This window comes from Triturus cristatus, chromosome 8 (genome assembly GCF_964204655.1).
Source record: "Triturus cristatus chromosome 8, aTriCri1.1, whole genome shotgun sequence".
NCBI classification, from domain to species: Eukaryota; Metazoa; Chordata; class Amphibia; order Caudata; family Salamandridae; genus Triturus; species Triturus cristatus.
Genome location: NC_140591.1, coordinates 1,095,065,988 through 1,095,088,235, shown reverse-complemented (window position 1 = coordinate 1,095,088,235; position 22,248 = coordinate 1,095,065,988). Strand labels below are relative to the sequence as shown.

Here is a 22,248-nt window from a genome sequence, read left to right as displayed (position 1 = left end):
GGGTGTGCAAGGTTTTTTTCTACCACCAAAGTCCCAAATCTTTACCATAGGTGCAGCTTCCGGTTTAAATTTGCTTTCTTTCAAGATCACTTTGAATGAATGAAAGGACACGGCAAGATAAGTTTCACAGTACAGCGAGATCATTTTCACCCTAATAAAACCCTAAGAAGCTAGAAAACGATGCACACCTATTCTCTGGAAGTTTATTGTTTGCTGAGCTTTTCTAAGCACAATATTGCTTTGCACAGGAAATAAACAAAACTGCTTCACCACTGACAGTATGGACCATAACATTTTAAACTTGATGCATATTGCTATTGGTTACCGCTGGAGATTTGTTTGATAGGGTCCTGCATAGTTAAGGCTCTCGAGCTTTGTTTATAAGGATACCAATTACCTTAGATAAACAAGCAATTGCAATGCAATAGGTCTTGCGTTAATGCAAGTTTGAGCTATTGCCATTGTAAAGGACAATGCCTTTTATTTATGTTTTGGTTTTTAAAACATAAATAAAAGGCATTGTCATTTACAATGCCAATAGCTTAAACTCTTGCAAATGCAAGACCTACTGCATTACAAATGCTTGAAGGCATTGCTGAGTTGCCCCCTTCTGTCTCCCGTGGTCCCTGAAGAGCTTCCCGTTTGCTACAAGTTAGATAAACAAGCCGGAGGTCACAACTGTGCACAAGAGATCCTCCTGCAGTAAGAGAAATTCATTGAATAAAATAGTGCTTACAGACTAAAGAAGACGTACCGTGTAACAAACGATGTAAAAGGGCCAGTCATCATGGGAAGACACAAATAAAAAAAAGGCGGTACTAAGGAAGGACTAACAAGCCTAATAACAAATCAGAAGCCAGCATTTACGAAGGACAATGACACAAGCCAGTTACAAATATGGGCGGAGAGTGGGCTGGGCTTCAAGTACATACTCCAATAAGGCGTAGCTCGCAGAGCAGCGCATGTGCTGCCCAGGCTCGACCTAAAAATGGTTAGTCTGTTGGAATAAGAAATTGGTTATTGAGGCCAAATGAGGTTGTTCCAGGAATGGGTGCAAACCATTTAAAGAGTGAATTTTAAAATCAGATCATTGGTAACTTTATTTTCTAACTCTGATCGAACCACACTGATGAGTTTTGATTTTGGCAGTTAATCTAATACTGGCATAACCAAATTGTGATTAGTACTGGTTGGAACAAGTCACCAGCAATGTACAGACCAGTTATCCACTTACTACACAGGCATTTCAAACCGGGCAAGATTCTCAGACCTGTCAACTCACCCGCAATGTGCGGGTATCACCCACATTCAGGTGTGCACACAAGCAAATTTAGGTTTTTCACCCATAATGAAAAAGGAGGCATTTGAGGCTCCTTTGTACATATAAATAAGCAGGCTTCAGCAGTGACTGGCCTGTTTGTTGTATCTGAAAGAGGTAGAGTAGTCTACTGCTCAGAGAGCAAGGAACCACTTACAGCTCACCAGTTATTCTCACAGTTCTATAACAAGAACTGAGATGTGGTTAGCTTCCTTCTCTACAATTAAATACATGTATTCTTCTAGTTTAGACGTATGGCACAGTATATTCTGTCCTCACACAAATGTACTTGTTATGCACATTACAGTTTTATTTGTGGGTTTATGCAGTTGTGTTGGTTCCTTTTTTCTAAGTTAACCCTCCAAATATATAATTTATTCTTATCTGCGTTTTACAAATTAGCTTCTAATGGGCCATTTATTAAAAAGAACTGTTGATACATGCAGAAGATAGGAAGCACTACGCCTGCATTTGTCTGAAATGCTTTCTTTTTTCTTGCTCCCAGGCCTATCTTTAACATCATTTGGCATGGGATCAAGTATTGTAGTAGTACTTTGTTTAAAGTACTTTATTTGAAACATCATTATTATTTCTAGGTTTAGCACTCACTTATGCATAGAGGCTAGAAGTAGTCATTTGAAAAGAGGCCAAGTACTCCCTCAAAGTGCTTTTTAGAGCTAGTTGACTCAATTATCTCAAAAGGGACCCCGCATTGTGCTTTGAAAATGCACCCTTTTAGGGTTCAGGGTAGAGCTTGGTATTAGAAAATCAACTGTGCAAGTTAAGGCTGTAGCAACAGGAAAACATGATGCTGAAGGCTGCACAAGATGTTACAGGACTTGTGGATAAAATGGATTGTACTAAAGGACAAAAAGTACAGCATGAACCACCAACAGATGTTCCTTATGCAACATAGGACTGAGATGATCTTAGGAGTGTGTCCCCTCGATTACGAATCATGAAGGTACAGCTTAATTTATAACGAAGGCTGCTGGTAGTGGGCATGGATACCAGTTTTTAGGCCTGGCTTGACACCACATATGTCACCAAACTTTGTGATCATCAGAAATAGAACTTTAAACCGCACTAAACTAAGGGAATGGCTTTGGCTCGATTTATGTGTTGAGTATCTGGAGTGCAGCATTTCATTGGACAGAAGTTGTGCTAGTTCATTGGGTCTGCAGTGCCATACGACTGAGCGCTACATGTTGCTCTGGCACCCAGACCCACTGGTTATTGCAGCAGAGGCTAACCTTTTCAGTTTATGGTGTGATAAGGTGTTCGAGATTCTCATGTTTGTTAAAACAAAAGCCAAATGGAGATAAAGGGCATGTGTATCTAGGCCTACTGGTGCGTATCCCTGTCACCTCAAGTCTAAGCCTAATAAATCAAGTTAAAATTGAAGAGAAAAGCAGCTCTTCAAGACTACAGGAAAACGTGAGCATTTTTCTAAAATAAAGCAAAATCTTCTCTGCACCCGCCTCCTCCCCACCCCATCACAGATTTCCTTGCCATGAAAGTTGAAAAGAAAACTCCACACACTGAGTGGCAGCAGAAGAGTCAAGTTGCATATGCCATATCTCATAAAATCTACCCATTCTTTAAAGTGTGAGGCAGTGTCTTTTATCCATGTCCTCTGTCATGTGATCTCTTGCACTCTTTTGTATTATTGAGGCAGCCACCAACACTTTCAACAGCTCTGCTTTGACTGATACAGGACCACAGCCTTGCACACTTCACAATTTGACCATATTGGACCATGTAAGCTACTCTCAACAGTTCAGAATCAGACACGCATTTGGAATTCTGTCTTTTCAGAAATCTATAGCTTTCCTGGGTCACCCATGGGTTTCACACTGGTTTCCACCTCAAATTAGAAGTAGGTTGAAAGCACACAAAAAATTTGAAAAATGGGCTACCTGTTAGAAAAATGACAACTGTGGTAAAAAAATAGTTTGATTTAGTGGTGATTATTCCCGATAGCCTGGAAGTTGGTGGCTTGAACACAGAAAATTGTTGGTTGATGCTATTTTTAGAAAAAAAACTAAAACAGACACTTATTCGGAGCACTTCCTATTTTTCACACAAAAAAACCTCACAATTTAGCTATTTTTTTCCCCAATTTTCTCATCCCCTCCAGGGGTATCCCAAAACTCTTGGTATCTTTATAATCCCCAGGATGTTAGGGAAAAAAAAAAAAGGACACAAATTACGCATGGACACCGTATGTGGACAAAAAGGTATGGATGTCTCCCCGTCGGCCAAAACATGTTTACGCAAATATAGGATGATAGATTAACACTTTGATGTCATCCATTGACTGTTTTTAATCCTATCAGGACGCTCACCAACAGAATAATACTCAGATAGCCCTAGATAGTTTTAACAGTTTATCTCACTCTGGCCATCTCATTTTAGGATTAAATGTATGTTTTTAAAAAAAACATTGCATTGAACCGGGTCAGGGGTGTGGGAAGCCAAATGATGAAGCATGCCACATTTTGATGTGGGTGATGGCCTTACATTTCCCAGCAATCTCTCTGAAATGACTGAAGACTAACAAAGCCTGACCGTGGAGTGATTTTGTAAAACATTTATCATAAATATGAATAATGTATTTTATGAAATATTTTATTTATGTTTAATTAATTTTTATTGGGGGGGAACAGAGTGGATTCTTTATTAATTATTATAGTGGAATTTTAGTACTACGTATTTGTCATTTTAAATCAGTAAATTGAATACATGTAAATATATTAAAACCGTAAAATATATTGAGGTTCAGAATGATTTAATTTGCATATATTTTAGTTTACGGGTTAAAAGATGAAGGGCCTGATAACGAGTTTGTCTGTATGGGAACCGCAGTGAAGTGGCGTCGGATTCCCCGCAACACAGCTGGCAGTCCACCTGCCGAATGACAATGTTGGCGGTCTTTTGAAGGAAAGATCGCCGGAGTCCTGCCAACGCCGCCAGACATTTGCAGACTGCCGTGATGGCGGTTGGGGGAAATCAGCTGTCAGAGGGAAGTACAGACCTGTTCACTGCCATCCAAATTACGAGTTGACTTTCCGTCAAGCTGACCATGGAGGGAAGACCGCATGCTTCGAATCGGCGGAATCAAAGGAATTGGGGTGCATTTCCTTTTCTGCCCTTCTGTCTCCCACATGGATCCCTTCCTCAAGGGGCCTGCTTCAGCATCTTGACTCCTGAAGAAAATTGCCCTGTTGGCGCCAAAATCAAGGTAAGTCCATTTTGCGCTATTTACCCAATGACTGGACTGGGCACATATGGTCCGGACTCCAGGAGTTGTAAAGTATTCGTGGTAGGCATTTTTTCATGTGTCATGCATATGTCTACATTTAACACTTGTGCAGTCAAAATATACACACCTGCATAGACACATATGAAAAAATATTCTGTGGCATCGGAAACAACGCCGCTGCCCCAGGGGTGACATTGTAATACGGCAGGCGGGAGATTGCCACCGCTGCTGTGTGTTGGTAAGACGGTCGAACTCTTAACCAATGCATAGATGTTATATATGCATCATATTTTTCTAACAAGCTAGAATACAAAATGTACATATACTTTGACATTTATTTAATGCAATTTTTATACAATGTAATATGTTGCAGGACTATTTTTTGATTAATACTTTTTAACAAATAACACGCTATAAATACATGCTTACAGGGTAAGTAACATACTCTATTCGTAGCATGTATTGGCTGCAGACACATGCTATGCTTTGACTGTAAGGTAGTAATCCTCTCGCAGTGGCTCTAGGTATCAGATGGTGCATTTGCCTGAAATAATGTGCGTAGAACTGGTTGTCCTAATCGAGCTTGTACATCCACACAATAGTATTTGGTAAAAGTGTGTTGGTTTGTCCATGTTGCTGCTTTGCAAATTTGCTAACGGGATAGTCCCTAAGAAGCCATTGATGTGGGTTTCTTTTTTGTGGAATGAGCTCTTGGTGTTGTTGGTAATGTTTTTTTCGCTTTCATGTAGCCAATTTATATACATTTTACAATCCATCTAGCGATTCCTGCTTTTGAGATGGGGTTCCCTTTCCTTGGGTTTGAAAAACCTACGAATAGTTGTAGCATTTTCCTAAATGTTTTTGTCCTTTCCATATAATAAATAAGGGCTCCTTTTACATATAGTTTATCTAATGCACTTTCTGCAACTATCTCTGGTTTGAGAAAGAAGACTGGTAAGTCTAAAGTTTGATTTAAATGGAAAGGTGCTCTAACTTTTGGCAGAAACTTTGGGTTTGTGCGTAGCCGAATTCTGTCTTGGAATACTTGGAAATACGGTTCCTCAATTGTGAGTGCATGTACTTCGCTGACTCTTCGGCGTGATATATAGCACCAAGGAATTAGACTTTCCATGTTAGAAATTGTATTTGGCATTTATGCATTGGTTCAAATGATATGGACACTAACCGTGTTAATAAATGTTTATGTTCCACGCTGGCACAGAAGGTATCCCCGGTGGAATGACTCTTAAGTCCCTCCATGAATGCTTTAATGACAAGTATATGATCAAGAGATTGAAGTCTTCTGTTTTGTAGATATGCAGCAATTGCAGCTAAATGCAGTCTTGTGTCTCAGTGTATGCCAAATCTGCTTTTTGAAGATATAACAAGTAACATACTAGCTGCTGTTCAGATTGTGAGGAAGGGTTTATGTTGTTTGCAGCGCAGTAATGAACAAAACGTTCCCATTCTGCTGTTCATGCCCTTGTGGTGGTACTTCTTGCTTCCTTTAGAATGTTCATGTATTCTGGAGGTAAATGTAGGTACCCGAATTCTAACAAATCAGGAGCCAGATTGCAAGATTTAGTTGTGCTACATTGGGGTGCTTGACTCGGCTCCCACTAGGAGTTAGAAGATGTGGAATGTTGGGAAGTTTCTTGTGATGTATTAGGTAGAGCTCCAGCAGGGTTGTGTACCATGGTTGACGTGCCCACGCTGGGGCTTTGAGCATCATTGTTTGTGAACTCGTCTGAGTTTCCTGACCATGACTGTTTGCTACAGTGGCGAACAGCTCTATTGTTGGAGTTCGCCACAGTTGGAAGTTTGTTTGTAGGACTTGAGTGTGGACTTCCCACTCATGGACTTGTTGTTGCGTATTGCTTAGTAGGTCAGCTAGGGAGCTGTCCACCCCTGGTATGTAGTGGACCAGGAGGTTGATTTTGTGTTAAATGGCCCATTTCAATATGATTGTTGGTAGGTGAGAATGGATTAATCCTTGTTTCTGGCTGTAGTACACTGCAGTCATATTGTCTGTGCGTAAAAGAACATTCTTGCACTCTATGTTGGGTAGGAATGCTTTGAGAGCCAATTGTATGGCTATTAGTTCCAAGACATTGATATGAAAAGTCTGTTGTTGTGCAGACCAGTGACCCTGTACTGTAATGTTCTCCATGTGAGCACCCCAACCCATGAGTGATGCTTCTGTTGGACTGTCACTTGCGGGACTGGGTCTTTGAGGGCTCTTCCTTTCTGTGTGTTTTGTGTGTTCCACTATTGTAGTGCCTGATAGACCTTGGATGAAACAAACACTAGTTCTGCCATGTTGCCTCCCACTTTTGACCATTGTGATGCTAAGTACTCTTGTAGGGGTCTTGTGTAGTCTTGATCATGGTACTATTGCTATGCAAGAGTCCATCATCCCTAGGAGGTGCATCATCATTTTGTTCGGAGACAATGTGAAAGGTAAGGATGCATCTGGAGCGGTTGTAGATGGGGATTTTGTTGCATTTATTGTAAATCCCATGGGTTGATAGCGTTTTGAGTGTCCTGTAGACATTTTTGTTTGCTGGAATTCATGATCAGTCAAGCACTAGATATGGGAAGACATATGTTTTCCCTTTGTAGACTCGCAGCTACTACAGCTAAGCATTTGGTGAACATGCATGGGGCTGTGAACACACCAAATGGTAGTACTTTGAATTGATAGTGACGTCCACTTACCACAAACCATAGATGCAGGCGGGGTTCCGGATGGATTGGTATATGGAAGTATGCGTCCTTCAGAACTAGTGTCATCATTCAGTTACCTTCCCAAAGTAGTGGTATTACGTTTTGTAGTGTCACCATGTGGAAGTGTTCAGATAGGATGTAGTAATTTAGTGGGCTTAAGTCTAGCATGGGACACGGCGTTCCATTGTCTTTTGGGATTAATATGTAATGGAAGTATTCTTCTTTTTCCTTGATCTTTGAATGGGCCAGGTTTTATGGCCCCTTTTTGTAATAATGATTTTTCACCTCTTCCTTTTGCCTCTTCCTTCAGCAGGTGTAGATGATGAGGACTGACGGTGTGGTTCTTTGGTGTTTCTTTGGTGGGATATTTGGCGGCTGTGTTTTGAGCTCGAGGCAATATCCCAGTTTTACAATGTCTAGCACCCACTGGTCGGATGTGACTTGTGGCCACAACTGATGGAACGGTTGTAATCTTCCCCTAACAGGTGATGTGTGATGAGGGGAATAGTTGGGAAGTCACTGTTTTGAGATAGAGGTTCCCTTTGTGGGTGTTCCTCTTCCTTTGCCTCGGGACTTAAAACCATCTCTGTAATATATACAGCCAGATTGCTATTGCTGTCGATGGTAACTTGGGGTCTCCAACATGTTATTCTCTGAATCCCCTCTGCCTTGGTACCTCCGAAGGACTGCTGCTTAGGAGTGCTTGTCAGTAGCGCACCCATTGATTTGGGAGTCGCTGTGACCTTTTTGATCTTTGAGTTGTGTGTCAACCTCAGGAACAAAGAGATGTTCGCCATCAAATTGAAGGTTCAAAATATGATGTTGAACTTCTGACTTAAATGCAGATATGCAAAGCCATACATGGCAATGTAATATTACTGAAGAATCGATGCCTCTTGCAACTGTGTCTGCGCTATCTAGTGCACATCTAATTGCTGGATTTGAGATTTGTCTCCCTTCCGCAACCAGCTCTTCCCCTTTCTTTTTATATTGGTCTGGGAGATGTTACAATAGTTACTCTGTCTCATATCATGTTGCTCTATTATACCGGGATAGAAGGCCCACAAAGTTTGCTGTCCTCCAGTAACTGGCATGTCCTGTCGCCACTCTCTTCCTTGCAGTGTCAATTAACTTAGTGTCCTTATCAGGAGGTGGTGCTTCCCCTGAACTCTGTGATGCAGCTCTTTTATGTGCTGTAGTTACTACTTAGGAGTCTGCAGCAGGGTGTCCTCTGATGTATAGATGGTGCGAAAGTGAAGGCCAGTATTTTCTTTCAATTCTGGGCGTAAGCACCATTGATTTTACTGGGTCTTTAAAAATGTCTTTTGAGACTATAAGCATGGATACTATAATTGGTAGGTATTGGACTGTTCGCTCTGTTCAGGAACGTTTTTCCACTAGGAAGACTTTCTTCCTCAGTGGTGTGCATTGGCAGTTTGTGATATGCAGTTGCCCTTTGAATCACACTATGATATCAAGAGGTATCATCGGGAGGAGAAGCCTTAGCTGGGACAGGTGATTCGATGTTAGAGTCTGGGAGGACCACATCATAGTCGTTCCATGGGTCAGGGCTATGTGCTATGCCTCCCTGTGAGTCATAGTAATCAGCTGCATGTTCTGGGCTGTCTCCTCTCTCCATTTCCTTGGTAGGTGAGGATGACCTTGTGCGTGGTGATGGCCGACTTAATGACATGGGGCTCGTGGCCCTATGCTCAGTAGCTACACTTTTTGGTAGTGGCTGTGGTACATCCAAATCCTGTGCTTGTCTTTTGGATGCCTCTTTAAGACTTTTCATTTTCATGTGAAAGGAAGGGAGGATCTGTATAAGGTTCCTATCTACTGGTATCATACATCCAAAGAGCTCCATAGGTGGGACAAAGCAAAATATTCGATTTGCTCGAGAGTTTGTGGACCAATAAATTTTGTACTCCAGTTATTATGGCATGTCTGATGTATGGAAAATATTGGACGAAGATACTACGCGCAACTAGTGAGAGGTTTGACACTTAAATTGTGAGGAAACAAAGGTGGTACTCTTGGGTCTCCCCTACCAGAGCCAGATAAAGGTCACAAACTGGGAAGCAGCCACCCATGACATCGGGCCTGCAGTAGTTGGGGAAGCACTAGAGGATGATTGCCTGCTAATGTCTCTCAGATTTTCCAATCATACTTTTCTTGACCTAATTAGACACAGGGTAATCAACATCACAAAGTGGTCATAGAGAGCGAAGGATGTTAATGCACAAGTTACTTACCTTCGATAACGATATATCTGTGACAGACATTAGTTAGTGATAGATTGCTTACCTTAGACTATCCCCAGACGTCAGACTGGATCCGGGAAGTTTTCGTCAGCAGTATCCCTGCGCGTTGGAAGGTGGCGTCGTGCGGCTACGCGTCCGTCGTAGGCGTCGTGATCACCAGGATGACGTCGCGGCAGCTACTTAGACGTTGCCCTCTCGCGCTGACGTCAGTTCTGTACACGACTTTCTGCGCCAGGAACGCAGAGCCATGCAGGATACTGACCACCGGTGCATTGAAATTAGGGCCCTGAAGAACAAGTTACTTACCTTTGGTAACGATATATCTGTAAGAAACATTAGTTAGTTAGATTCTTCACCTTAGAATATCCCCAGGCGTCAGGCTGGATCCGGAAAGATTTTGCGTCAGCAATACCCTTGAGCGTCGCTAGGCGTGGTCTGCGGCTCCGCGTCCGTGGTCGGCGTCATGATCGGAGTACTTAGACGCCGCCCTCGCGCGTTGACATCAGTTCTTGTACATAGCTTTCCGCGCCAGGAACACAGAGCCATGCAAGAGACCGACATTGGTGCCAAAATGTCTAGGGCCCTGAAAGGGACGACCTCAACCCTAGATATCGGTTCGCAGAACGGGGAGGATGGGTGGGGTGGTGAGGAATCTAACTAATGTTTCTTACAGATAAATCGTTACCGAAGGTAAGTAACTTGTTCATCTGAAAGAAACACGTTAGCTAGATTCCTCACCTTAGAATAGATACCCCAGCAATACCAACCCCGGTGGAGGGTCTGCGAACCAATATCACACCAGAAAGTCCTGGAGAACAGAACGGCCAAAGAAGCAGTCTCTCCGGACTTGGCTGTCCAGGCAATAGTGTTTGGCAAACGTGTGCAGCGAGGCCCACGTTGCTGCCTGACAAATGTCCTGCAAGGGGACTCCCCGGCCCAGAGCAGTGGTCGCCGCTGTGGCCCGAGTGGAATGGGCCCTCAGCCCTACAGGAGGTTCCTTTTTAGCTAAGGAATAACAGGCCTTGATACACAAAACGACCCACCGAGAGATGGTTCGCTTGTGCACCGTCCGCCCCTTCTTAGCGCCCACGTAGCCAACAAAAAGTTGGTCATACACCCGGAACTGTTTGGTGCGGTCCAGATAGAAGGACGGGCGCCCGCTTTGGGTCCAGGCGGTGGAGCCGCTCTTCCTTTTTCGAGGGATGCGGAGGCGGAAAGAAGGTGGGCAGTGTAACAGACTGTCCGATCTGAAAGGCAGTTACCACCTTAGGGAGAAAGGAAGGACGAGTCCTGAGAACAACTTTGTCCGGATGGACGGAAAGGAGGCTTAGAAGAGAGAGCCTGGAGCTCACTCACCCTTCTAGCAGAGGTGATGGCAACCAGGAAAGCAGTCTTAAGAGTCAGAAGACGAAGGGGACAATTATGAAGTGGCTCAAAGGGAGCGCACATCAGATAGGTCAATACTAGATTCAAATCCCACTGAGGCATTACGAAAGGGACAGGAGGAACCATGTGAGTAATGCCCTCAAAGAATCAAGAAACAGGGGATTTGAAAAGAGAAGGCTGATCAGGAAGCCGTAAGAAAGCAGAAATAGCTGAAAGATATCCCTTAAGGGTACCCAGAGCAGAGCCCTGCTGGGCCAGGGAAAGAAGAAAGAGGAGAACCACAGAAAGAGGGGCGGAAAGGGGATCCACAGCCTTTGCTGTGCACCATGCCACAAATTTGTTCCACCTGCAGGCGTATAACGATTTTGTGGAAGGACGCCTGGCTGCCAGAATAACATTACAGACTTCAGGAGGCAAGTCAAATGGCATCAACTGTCGCCGCTCAATCTCCACGCATGGAGGTGGAGGCTGAACAGGTTCGGGTGGAGGACAGTCCCCTGCTGCTGCGACAGAAGGTCCTCCTGAAGAGGCAGGCGGATCGGGGGAATCGACCGATAGACTGAGTAGCTCGGGATACCAGTATCTTCGTGCCCAATCCGGAGCCACCAGGATGACTTGGGCCCGGTCGCGCCTGATCTTCTTCAGCGCACTGGGCAGAAGTGGTATAGGCAGAAAGGCATACAACAGACCGCAACTCCACTCGTGACGAAAAGCGTCTCCGAGCGAGTGCCGCCTTGGAAACTCCAACGCGCAGAACTGCTGACACTGCGCGTTCTCTTCGGTGGCGAATACATCTAACCAAGGCTCTCCCCACTGCCGAAAGAGGCCTTGCGCCATATCCGAGTTCAGACGCCATTCGTGATCCATCATACACCGGCGGCTGAGTTTGTCTGCTCTGGCGTTCAGAGAGCCCGCCAGATGTTGAACCACCAGGGTAATGCCCTGATGTTCCCGCCATGTCCAGAGGCGCAGATCCTCCTGACAAGGGGTCCACGACCCCACCCTGCCCTGTTTGTTGCAGTACCACATGGCAGTGGTGTTGTCCGTGAACACCTGCACTACACTTCCCCGGACAGAGGGAAGGAATGCCTTCAGTGCAAGTCGGATCGACCTCCGCTCCAGAAGGTTGATATGGAGCCGAGACTCCGTCTGAGACCAGAGGCCTCTTATCTCCGCCTCTTCCATGTGGCCCCCCCATCCCAGGAGGGACGCATCCGTCACTACTATGTGCTCTGGTTGGGGTAGGGAGAGGGATCTGCCACTGACCCAACCGCGGGCCGTGAGCCACCACTGCAACTGTCTTGCAGTGCCCTCCGAGATCAAGACATGGTCGGACAGGTTGCCCCAATGCTGGGCCCACTGAAACTTCAGGTCCCACTGCAGAGCCCGCATCCGCGATCTGGCGTGATGCACCAATAGGATGCAGGAAGCAATCAGACCCAGAAGCCGCAGCACCAACCTGACCGAAACCCGGGATAGAGGCCGAAAGATGGGAAACAGAGCCTGAATATCCTGGACCCGCTGTTCCGGAGGATAGGCCCGGAACAGCGCCGAGTCCAGAACCGCTCCGATGAAGAGGAGCTTCTGGGAGGGACTCAGATGCGACTTCGGCACATTGATGGAGAACCCCAGCAAATGCAAGAGGTCGGCCGTAGTCTGGAGGTGGGAGACGACTGCCTGGGGTGAGCCCACCTTCAAAAAACAGTCGTCGAGATAGGGGGAAGACAAGAACCCCTAATCTGCGCAGATGAGCTGCGACCACCGCTGTGAGAAGTTGGCCTGATGTATGATGTCACTAGTTCTAGTGTACACCTTATATCAGTCCAAACAACCCTTATGGTGATTGGTTGTAAAGTCAACCTTATAGACCAGCTATCCTAGTGGTAGCATGGACAAGAGCAGTCTTAGGCTAAACTATGAATGGCATGTGAAGCCAGCTGTGATACCATATTTAATCCCTTGAATACCAAATGAAAGGACACCACAACAGATATATATATATAAAATAAAGTGTATTTATTCTAGTCAAACCCTCAGCACTCTTTATGAGATTAGAGGTAAGTACAACACAGTCTTATTTAAGCATACATTAAGTCACACAGATGAGTAATACAGTTAGGCCCTAGGTGCCACGCAAACCATATACTAAAGAAGTGGTATAAGGACCACTGTCACGGAAATAGGATAGGCCTAGGCCTAGGGAATCGCTGGGGCTACACTACACTAGCAACAGTTAGGAAGTGGGAGGCCCACGGGATTCAGGTGCAGAGTGGAAACACTCACGCGTAATGCGTAACAGTCGATAGAATTACTAGCAGTTAGAAATTAACAGTTTAAGGACACTTCTGAAGCAGCTAGAGAGTCGAGACTCGGAAACTAGACCCTAGGATAGTCACTACCCTTGTGAGCACCGAAGTACCCAAGTTACCTAGCCCACGGACTGCGGGTGCATAGGTGTGAACTTGCGTCGGGTTTCGTTGTGGACTTCTATGGATGCCTGAAGGAAAGTTGCTGACAGGCAGTCAGTGAAGAGTGTCCGGTGGATCCCAAGGCTGGGATCAAGAAGAGAGGAAACCTGCAAGCAGAAGGGACAGAGTCAAGGTCACTAGCCAGTGACCACGTGGAACCAGGAAGGAACCAGGCGATGTCGTGAAGATTGCAGGTGAAGGGGAAGCTTGTCGCTGCAGCCACGGGGACCAGGAAACGTGGAGGACGACCAGGACCAGGAGGTGAGCTGTCCCACGAAGGCTCTTGCTGTCGGAGGCGTCGAAGTTGAACTAGGACTTACCAAGCCTTGGCAAGCGGAACCCACGAAGAACGGAGGACTTGCTTCTGGTGCAGACCAGGAAGGTCTGGGGTGCTTCTCTTTTGCAAGGAAGCGGGAGCCAGTCTGGAGGAGCCAAACCAGCAGTGAAGATTTCTGGATGCGTCGTCACAGAGGCCACTAGCCAACGGGCAAGCAACCGGACAGACGCGGCAAGCAGGAAAATGCAGAAGGGCCCCACGCAGGACTCGTGGAGTGTGGGGGGCTGATCTTCGGTGCAGATGGTGCTTGGGGTTGGGGCTTCTCAATCCCCGGTGCACAACTTCGAGGGTACCTCAGAAGCTGCGCTGGAAGATACTCGCCACTTTTCCCAGGTAGCCGGTCCCACGTCTCTCGTCGCCTCCACGGATCTCAGCTCGGCTGTGGATGTGGATCAGGGTCGGAGAAGTCTGGAAGTCAAGGCTCTGGTCGGGCTCTGCAGTCGGTCCCTGGTAGAACTTCAGCAAAGCAAAGGGTAGTCTCTTGATGGTGCCTGTTTGCACAGGGTAGCCACTCCTTGGCCACAAGGGAGATTCTTCAGTCTTCTTCTTTCGTCGAATGTCGAAGGTCCAGAGTTTCTGTTCAAGTTGCAGGTTCAGGATAATCTAATCTCCTGGGGCCCAGCTACCACTCTTATCCAAATCTGGGGGGCTGGGTTACCTGCTAGGTCACGCCTTATGGGTGGGACCTGGGAGGGGGGTGGTTACACCCCCTTCCCTTTGTCCAGTTTCGCGCCAGGACTGGGGCTGGAGTGCCCCAGCACCGGTTTGAACTGGACTATGCATGGGACACCTTGTGTGCCCCAGGCATGTCTCATTCCTTTCAGCCCTCACTGCCCCAATACACTAAAGTCTGTCTGGGTAGGTGCTAGCACCTCCCCAAGCAGGAAACCTATTGTCCAAGCCTCCCTGGCCGGGATCACTCCCAGCAGCAGGAGGTCAGACTTGTGTCTGTGGCAGCAGCATCCATTTTGTGATGCTGAGGCTTTGGTTAGAGTTAAACAGCAAAGTAGGATTTTAACATGTCTCTCCCTCTAGAAGGGAGGAATAATATCCTCATCACCAGAAATGGTATGGGGGTATTATTCCAAAGTGTTAGACACCTTACACGACATGTTTTGATAAAGCCAAACCATAGTTACCATAACCGTTTAAGATTATAAGGCACTTTAAGAGTATATGGTAGGCTATATCATAGAACAGCTATAAGGATATGGTTCCGAAAGCTGCAGACAGGCTTAGCTCATGCTAGAGCACCATCTCACATGTTACCAAGCACTCTGCCTCCAGGATTGTTAAGGCCTGCCATAGGAGTGGCTGATCGGTACACATGTGTCTATTTTAAAGGTAGATATAGGTATACTATATCTAAGCAAGGGGTGATTACACGACCTTGCCCCAGCTGAGTGATCAGCCAGTTGTGTCTGATTGGAAGGCCAGACCAGGGGTGGCATAATACATGCTGCAGCCCCTGGGAGGCCTAGGGTACACCTATGCCCTGGGTACCTAGGGTACACTGTACAGGGTCCAATAAGGTGATCCTTACCAATTGGTTATGTACCTAGGGTACATGGGGTCCATTTTAAAGAGAGAGCAGACAACCTGAGACCCTGAATGGCAGGATCTCAGGCCAACTAAGTCGAAAAACCAGCTAGACACTAGGCAAAAAGTTGGGGGTAACCATAGTCAGATATCCACCTTCCTACAACCGCCATCACTTTCTTGAACACCCGAGGGGCACTGGTGAGGCCGAAGGGGATCACGTTAAACTGAAAATGCTCTTGGCCCACCGTGAACCGCAGGTAACACCGGTGGGCCGGCAGGACGGGGATGTGGAGATAAGCGTCCTGCAAGTCCAACGCTACCATCCAGTCTCCAGGGTCTAGGGCAGCCAGAACCTGAGCTAAGGTGAGCATCTTGAACTTCTCCTTCCGGAGGAAGGCGTTGACGCTCTTGAGGTCCAAGATAGGGCGTAGGCCCCCTTTGCCCTTCTTGGGAACCAGAAAGTAGTGGGAACAACCACCACAACCTACTTCTGGACCAGAAACGCGCTCGATGGCCCCCTTGGCCAAGAGGGGCGTAACTTTTTACTTGTTTTTAAAATTGGTTTTTATTCTGCTGTTATTTTGCAGTTTCTGTTGGGACATTAGGGGGCTTTTTAAAATGCGATAGTTTAAAATTGTATCCGCTTACCCGCACTATCACTGCAGCCCACACTAGCTTGAGGCAATTGTCCTGCCCAGCCGCCATCTTGGGTCAGGCGCGCTTGAGCAGCAACACCTGGGGACTTTAGGCAACACGCTATTTAGCTTGCGCGCTGAGCAAACGCGCAGCAGACGCGCGCAGCGGGCACGCCGCTGGCGCGCCAAAGGCGCGCCTAAGGCAAGCCCGTCTGCGCCCGTCCGCGTCCCGGCTGCGGCCGTGGCCTGTTACTCTGCTCCACGGACGGGGGGGGGGGGGGCTCGTGCAGCGCTGATGTACGGTAGGGATGAGCTACTTAATTTGTTTTGACCTTTATGCCCCTCACACCCTCAGTTCGATCTGTCGGATGCTCAGGAGCATGTCTGTACTATATGTGGTTTTTGTCTCCCAGACTCTTCCTCAGCTGTCTCATTCGCCCCAGGCCGTCGGCCCAAGCTGGATACGGCACCGTCCATCTCTGCCGCCTTAATCAATGTACGTTCCTTTAAAAAACATCACTCCGACATCTTTGAGCTCCTCTCTGATCACCCTGTTGATCTTCTGTTCCTCACAGAAACATGGCTCGATTCCAACTCTGACCCTTTTGTCACTCTGGCTATCCCTGCGGGTTACAAAGTTGCTAGGGCTGACCGCTTAGAAGGAAGGGGTGGCGGTGTAGCGGTTATTTTCAGAGAAAAGTGGGAGCTTATTAGGGGTGAGTCTCATGCTTGGGGGTCAGGAGAAGCGTTAGACTTTAGTATCAGGCTTTCCCCCCATTTTCTACTTGGGGGGTCGCTGGTCTATCAACCCCCTGGTTCTGCCAATGCCACCATTCAGGAGTGGGGCGATAAGTTAATTTCTAGGGCGCTTCGTTTTTCGCAGTTCCTATTCCTCGGAGACTTGAACATACATTTGGATCAAGGGTCGTATACTGAGGCTATTGTTCTAAAAGATATGCTTCAGCTTGCCCAGATGTCTCAATGGGTTGTCCTCCCAACACATCAGGCTGGTCACATCCTTGATCCTATTTGCTCTAATTTTAATATTTTAGTAGAGGATCCTCTTCCCCTTGTGCGGTCTGACCACTTCATCACTTTTTTCTCCTGGAAGGCTGGCCTTCCCCATGCTGCCGAATCCATCTCGCGGAAACCAGCCTTTAAGAAGGTGGATCCCGCTTCCTTGGCTGGGGCCCTGGCGGCCTCCAGGCCGACCCTTACTGGTGATTTTATGGAGAGTCTCGCTAGCTTTACTAACTGGCTAGACAAGTCCATGACCTTGCTGGCTACTCCCACTTCCTCTCGGTCCTCAAGAGTTTCACCATCTAAACCTTGGTTTTCGCCTGAGCTACGCTTGCTCAAACAAGATTGCAAAAAGCTGGATTGGATTTGGCGTCGCCAAAAGTATTGTCCTTTGGCCAAGGCCGCTCTGAGGGCCAGGCATAAGATCTATTACTCTGCCATCTTCCAGGCTCAAAAACAATACTTTACAGACCGTATTGAGCAGGCTGGTAATAATTCGAAGGAGATTTTCCACATAGTCCAGAGTTTTACATCCCCTGCCGCTCTTAAGTGTTCGGGCCCGGCCACGGATGACTGGTGCAACACCCTCTCCTGTTTCTTCTCGGATAAAATACGTTTGATACAGCAGTCCCTGCCGGTGTGTGCGGCTTCCTGGATGGAAGATGGACGGACTGTGCCTCTTCAGGGGGCCTTGAACCACGTCCTGTAGGTCTTCTCTCCTGTCGATCTTGCTAGCACTCTCAAATTACTTAAGGGCCTCAAGTCCGGCTCGCCCTCAGATTGCTGACCAGCCAGATTGCAGGCAGCAGTCGCAGAGACCATTAATTCGGAGGTCAATGCTATTATTAACCTCTCCCTTGGGGAGGCTTGGGTTCCACCGGAATGGAAACAGGCCAAAATTCTTCCTTTACTGAAGAAACCGTCCCTTGACCCCTCACTGCCCGGCAATTACCGTCCTATCTCCCTTCTCCCCAGCCTTGCTAAGGTATGTGAGAAGGCAGTGACTAGACAACTCTCCGAATTTGTGGAAAGATCTGCGGCCTTGCACCCAGCCCAGTCTGGGTTTCGGGCATCTTATAGCACGGAGTCAGCGCTAGTTGAGATCTCGGAGGCTATTCGGGACCGTTTAGATGCTGGTGGCAGAGCAGCTTTGGTGATGCTTGATCTGTCAGCTGCATTTGACACGGTGCCGCATGCCAGACTGCTTTCCCGCCTCTCCGAGATTGGGGTCTCTGGCTTGGCTCTGGACTGGCTGAGGTCCTTTCTGGAGGGTCGTACCCAACAGGTTTGGCTGCCTCCCGCAGCCTCAACCCAGCAGGAGGTCTCTACAGGTGTCCCCCAGGGCTTGTTCCTTAGCCCACTCCTCTTTAACATCTATGTTACACCGTTGGTCTCTCTGGCCGAGAAGTTGGGGGCCAAGGTGATAGCCTATGCCGATGACACCCAGCTTCTTTTCACCTGGAGCAAGGGGGATGATTCCGTCCTGCCTGTGCAGAAGTGTTTGTCTTCGGTATTTGGTTGGCTTGCCAGGGCTCAACTCAAGTGCAATGAAGACAAATCGGAGATCCTTCTTTATGGTAACTTACCCTCGGACTTTAGATATAAGATTTGGCCCCCGGATTTTCCCCCTCCCTCTTCTAATGGGAGCTCCGCTAAAACCTTGGAGTTTGGTTCGAGGACAATCTGTCATTTTCGGTCCAGGTGAAGAAGATCTCGGGCGGTTGTTTTGGCCTTCTTAAGGTTCTTAGGAGTTTTCTCCCTCTTCTCCCTAGATCGGTTAAGGAAACAGTTGTTCGGGCATTGGTTTTGTCCCACAAAATCTCTACAAGAGGGTCTGAGGGGGACCAGTTTACCGACTATACTACCTTCAGTCCCCAAAACATATCTACAAACACTAACAGAAGGTCCTAAGTCGAGAGGTAAACAAAATGCCGCATGATGCTGTATGTGCTGCCCCTTACGTCAAAGCATTAAAACATTACTGCATCACTAGGCAGGAAGATTTAAGAGTCTATCGGGCCACCCTTGATGGCGGAGCTTCGTCATGTAAGACCCTAGGGGATCAGAGTCAGGGCCCCTACTCTCTTGAGCCACCCGGCTCTACTGGGTACCCGTCCCAATGATCCCCAACAAAGGAAATCTCCTGCCAAAAGTGTGCAACAATATTCCAAAAAATACAAAAGGTGCAGTGCGATTAATGTGATAGTGCTTTAAAAATGACTACGTGGTCAAAAAATCTGTTTAATGTGGATTGACCAGGTGTCATGTCTAAAAAAAACAAATTAGTCAAAAACTTAATATGACTACTTCCTGACTTGGTCTGTCTAGGTCGACATGTTTCAGCCGATCTGGTTGTTTCACCCGGCTTTCTTCAGGACCTAATAATAACGATGTCAAAAAAAGGCTACTGCAGGATCAATTTGGTAAACAATGGTGTAAATCAAATACAAAATTCTCGTAAAAAATGTCATGTGGCCATAGCCACCCTACCAGACTAGCATGGTTTATGCTTTGATTAGGTGTAATCACCTCTTCTTCTTTCCTAAAAGAGAAGATAGTAGGGGTCACAAATGATTTATAATGGGGTCTACACAGAACAAAACAGCATCAGCGACTAATGTTTAGTAGTGCCCCTCTTGAGCAATACTTGGTTTATAGAATGGCCACCAATTGGTCCATAACAAAAGAGAACATTCTCTCAAAACATAAAGGATTGTAACTCACCCAACGTTCTGTGGGAGAAAAGCCTCACCTCACCCGGCAGATTGCTCGGTATAGGAGGCACCGCTCTGTTGAAAATAATAAGGACACAAGAGAACGGGTTGTATATACATATGCCAGTACTCAATAGTCCCTACATACAAGTTAACACAGAACCAATCAACTCTTGACTCTCAGACCTGCACACCCAATGCCTGACAGGACTGTGCCATGCAAACTATTTTGCTTTAAGTCTATTGTGTGGTGGTATCTCACAAAACATTATTCACATTAAGATTAAACATATCACCACCTTATATGGTCATTTCTGTTTAAATCAGTACACACCTCTGTTTACTGGTCGAGGTATAAAGATTAAGATGATAGAAACAAAATGAAAAAACAGAGGGTGGTGCTATATCAAAGACCTATTAACAGAGGTCCAAAGTTCACCCATACTGGTAATCTCGCCTGTATTATCTCTGAATCAGGGTACAAGTCTAACAGATGCCTTACCTATCCGTCGAGACCTCGAGCTGGACCCTGAGCAGTCTGGGAGGTAGCGACATCTAGGCATAGGCTTCTTAAATAGCTGCTCCTATTAGTTGGGAATTGCGCCAAAACGCAGGTGTTGCGTATAAGGCTCAGCTAGGCATGGATCATTACAGCGACGCGCTGAAACACAGGCGCCACCCCCATTGATCGGGGATGGCCACAGAACGCATGCGTCGTGTAGTGTACTAGCCGAGACTATATCGCGCATGCGTACAAACACTAACGCCGCTCTGACTACGCCTGCGCAGCCCAAGATATCACCAAAGGCCGCGCATGCGCAGTGATACACATCGATCGCGGCAACCACTCGCGAAGACCATAACCCGTTGCAGTGTATTCACAAGTCTCAAAACGGGAACATAAAGAAAAGAAAACAAGGCAGAGACCAACCTGGTCACTACTCCACAGTGTACAACCACACCAATCAACAGCCAAACGTAGCTTCGAATGCCACCACACACCGCGCATGCGCAGCGACGCAGATCGTGCAAAGACCACAGTATGCAGACGCCGTTCAATCGTGCATCACACAATCAAAAATTCTTGGTGCATGCACCACCGAACAATGTGCAAAACACGCGACGCACTCAGTGCTCACAAGCACCTCGCGCCGCCAACCCTGACTCCATGCAAAAATGCATCCAGAACACTGCGATGCAAAACCAGATGTAAAACCTGGAGGGAGAGGGGGAGAACAGATCGGAGGCTGTGCCACCCCAAGTAGCATCAGTTAAGCGCAACCAACGTAGACGAATTGCTCCAGACAATAGGGCACGGCATCTCAGTTAAATTACCCACGTCTGTCAGTGGAAATGGGCCCAAAGGAGGCTAAAATATTAATGCAAATATCCTACCACTCAGGGTAAATACACTAGATCCCAAAGCAGTTTAGGCACCCATGGGGGACAACATGATGTTAAATAGCTGGATTAGAGACCTGTTACGTGTGTTATCTCCCTAACAAGGTATAATAATCAGAATCTCTCTACTGGTATAGCCCTAGTCGTGGTCAATCTAGTTGATACCATCTAGATGAATTGAAGGTAGATATATTCAAGATGTTGTTGGAGATAGGCCAGGTCTACTTCGATGTCCAAAACCATATACTACTACGTGTCACACAGCCCAAAGGCCCTCCAAAATCTCTGTGGCTGAATGGCACCGTCTAGGCTAGTCCACTCACTCAGTGGTATTAATTACAGAACATAGGAAGATTATATGTCTCATGGAGTTATACACATGTAGTGACTATTCAGAAACGGAGGGGTTGACAATCAAATGGATGTCCAGGGGATGTTGTCGTTGAGACCATGTGTGTCCGTTTTCATTTTAAAAATCCATTTCTGCTCTTTCACAAACAGAAATTTTGAAATGTCACTCACATGTGAGGGAATGAGCGGTCGTTCAAGCACAATCCATCTTATGTCGTCTGCTCTGTGATGTTTTGCAAGAAAGTGGTCTGTCAGACATGTAGACTGTTTTCTGCACCGGATCGTGCTCTTGTGCTCGCTGATGCGGAGCTTAATCTTCCTTGTAGTATAGCCAATGTAATGCAGAGAGCAAGGACACGTGATCATATAGATCACGCTCTCTGAATTACAGTTTGTGTGGCTGTTCAGTATCCAAGGCCGTGCCGTACCAATATCAACAGAGGTGGTTTTAGAAGTCTGAGGGCAGACACTACATGACCCGCATGGGTAGTGTCCCCTTACTGGTGGTAGTGACCACAACGTTTTATCACCACGTGTTTGTTCAGTCCGTGGTCGTGTGTGGACTAGACTATTGCGCAGACTGGGGCCTTTTCTGAAAGCAAACAGAGGAGACGGAATGTTCTCTGCGGCCACGTTCAAAATGTGCCAATGCTTCCGTATCATCTTCTGCAGATTGTTTGAGAGGGTGCAAAAGGTAGTCACAAAAGTGAGCCTCTCATTAGGTGTCCTCATTGTGCTATTGTCCAAGAGGGCATCACGATGGTTATTGGATGCTCTTTTCCAAGCCTGTCGTACAAGTCTCCTGGGGTACTGGCGTGAC

The 22,248-nt window shown here is 46.7% G+C and overlaps 1 protein-coding gene across 1 annotated transcript in view; it reads right to left on the bottom strand.

Annotated features, from left to right (window-relative positions):
- The window catches only part of RGPD4 (RANBP2 like and GRIP domain containing 4), a 795,990-nt gene that overhangs the window by 129,079 nt on the left and 644,663 nt on the right, over positions 1-22,248 (bottom strand). The window lies entirely within an intron of this gene.